This window comes from Cetorhinus maximus, unplaced genomic scaffold (assembly GCF_964194155.1).
Source record: "Cetorhinus maximus unplaced genomic scaffold, sCetMax3.hap1.1 HAP1_SCAFFOLD_973, whole genome shotgun sequence".
NCBI lineage: Eukaryota > Metazoa > Chordata > Chondrichthyes > Lamniformes > Cetorhinidae > Cetorhinus > Cetorhinus maximus.
In genome coordinates this window covers 87,501-90,000 of record NW_027596915.1, presented here as the reverse complement: position 1 = coordinate 90,000, position 2,500 = coordinate 87,501, and the positions used below count along the sequence as shown (strand labels likewise).

The 2,500-nt window shown below is 51.5% G+C and overlaps 1 protein-coding gene across 1 annotated transcript in view; it reads right to left on the bottom strand.

Moving 5' to 3' along the window:
* Positions 1–2,500, bottom strand: part of LOC144675366 (calpain-2 catalytic subunit-like) — a gene marked incomplete at its 3' end in the record, with an annotated part of 93,180 nt that overhangs the window by 38,769 nt on the left and 51,911 nt on the right. The gene's annotated exons all lie outside the window — the stretch shown is intronic.

Genomic DNA, 2,500 nt, shown 5'->3' with positions numbered 1-2,500 from the left:
CCCATCAAACACTCCCAGGACAGGTACAGCACGGGGTGGGGGTGGGGGTGGGAGTGGGAGTGGGGGTGTTTGTCGATGGGAGTTTGTGGGTGGGGGTGGGCTCTGCACACCGAAGTGTAAAATGATGCAGGATGATGTTGTTCTCGGTGACCATGCACTGGAGCTGCTCAGTACTGACCTGATTCCGCTCGGTGACCATGCACTGGAGCTGGTCAGTAATGAACTGATTCCGCTCGGTGACCATGCACTGGAGCTGGTCAGTAATGAACTGATTCCGCTCGGTGACCATGCACTGGAGTTGGTCAGTAATGAGCTGATTCCGCTCGGTGACCATGCACTGGAGCTGGTCAGTATTGAACTGATTCCGCTCGGTGACCATGCACTGGAGCTGGTCAGTAATGAGCTGATTCCGCTCGGTGACCATGCACTGGAGCTGGTCAGTAATGAGCTGATTCCGCTCGATGACCATGCACTGGAGTTGGTCAGTAATGAGCTGATTCCGCTCGGTGACCATGCACTGGAGCTGGTCAGTATTGAACTGATTCCGCTCGGTGACCATGCACTGGAGCTGGTCAGTAATGAGCTGATTCCGCTCGGTGACCATGCACTGGAGCTGGTCAGTAATGAACTGATTCCGCTCGGTGACCATGTACTGGAGCTGGTCAGTAATGAACTGATTCCGCTCGGTGACCATGCACTGGAGCTGGTCAGTAATGAGCTGATTCCGCTCGATGACCATGCACTGGAGTTGGTCAGTAATGAGCTGATTCCGCTCGGTGACCATGCACTGGAGCTGGTCAGTATTGAACTGATTCCGCTCGGTGACCATGCACTGGAGTTGGTCAGTAATGAACTGATTCCGCTCGGTGACCATGCACTGGAGTTGGTCAGTAATGAACTGATTCCCCTCGGTGACCATGCACTGGAGTTGGTCAGTATTGAACTGATTCCGCTCGGTGACCATGCACTGGAGCTGGTCAGTAATGACCTGATTCCGCTCGGTGACCATGCACTGGAGTTGGTCAGTAATGACCTGATTCCGCTCGGTGACCATGCGCTGGAGCTGGTCAGTAATGAACTGATTCCGCTCGGTGACCATGCACTGGAGCTGGTCAGTAATGACCTGATTCCCCTCGGTGACCATGCACTGGAGTTGGTCAGTAGTGAGCTGATTCCGCTCGGTGACCATGCACTGGAGCTGGTCAGTAATGACCTGATTCCGCTCGGTGACCATGCGCTGGAGCTGGTCAGTAATGAACTGATTCCGCTCGGTGACCATGCACTGGAGCTGGTCAGTAATGAGCTGATTCCGCTCGGTGACCATGCACTGGAGTTGGTCAGTAATGAGCTGATTCCGCTCGGTGACCATGCACTGGAGCTGGTCAGTAATGAGCTGATTCCGCTCGATGACCATGCACTGGAGCTGGTCAGTAGTGAGCTGATTCCGCTCGGTGACCATGCACTGGAGCTGGTCAGTAATGAACTGATTCCGCTCGGTGACCATGCGCTGGAGTTGGTCAGTAATGAGCTGATTCCGCTCGGTGACCATGCACTGGAGCTGGTCCTTGGCCCCTAGCCCTCTCTGCTGTCGTTTCAAGTGCTCATCAAAATATTTCTTAAATGTTATGAGGGTTTCTGCCTCTACCACCCCCTCAGACAGTGTGTGCTCCAGATTCCCACCACCCTCTGGGTGAAAAAATTCTTCCTACATCCCCTCTAAACCTCCTGCCCCTTACCTTAAATCTATGCCCCCTGGTTATTGATCCCTCCACCAAGGGTAAAAGTTCCTTCCTGTCTACCCTATCTATGCCCCTCATCATTTTATACACCTCTATATGGCCTAGTGGGATTGTTACTGGACCGGTACCCCAGAGTCTCAGGGTAATGCTCTGGGGACCTGGAATTTGAATTCAATAAATATCTGGAATTAAAAGTCTAATGATGTCCATGAAACATTGTCGATTGTTGTTTCAACCCACCTGTCCTTTAGGGAGGGAATTCTGCTAACCAATAATTTTCAATACCTCTCTGGCCACAGGAGAGGTGCCAGAGGACTGGAGGACAGCCAATGTGGTACCTTTATTCAAGAAGGGAGGGAGGGATAAACCAGGGAATTACAGGCCAGTCAGTCTAACCTCAGTGGTGGGGAAACTATTGGAAGCAATTCTGAGGGACAGAATTAATCTGCACTTGGAGAGGCAGGGATTAGTCAAGGACAGTCAGCATGGTTTTGTTAAGGGGAGGCCATGTTTGACAAATTTGATTGAATTTTTTGAGGAGGTGATCAGGAGTGTTGATGAGGGAAATGCATTTGATGTGGTCTACATGGACTTTAGCAAGGCTTTTGATAAGGTCTGTCATGGCCGACTGGTCAAGAAAATAAGGGCCCATGGGATCCAAGACAAAGAGGCACATTGGATCCAAAATTGGCTGAGTGGCAGGGAGCAGAGGGTGATGGTCGAGGGATGTTTCTGTGACTGGAAATCTGTTTCCAGTGGGT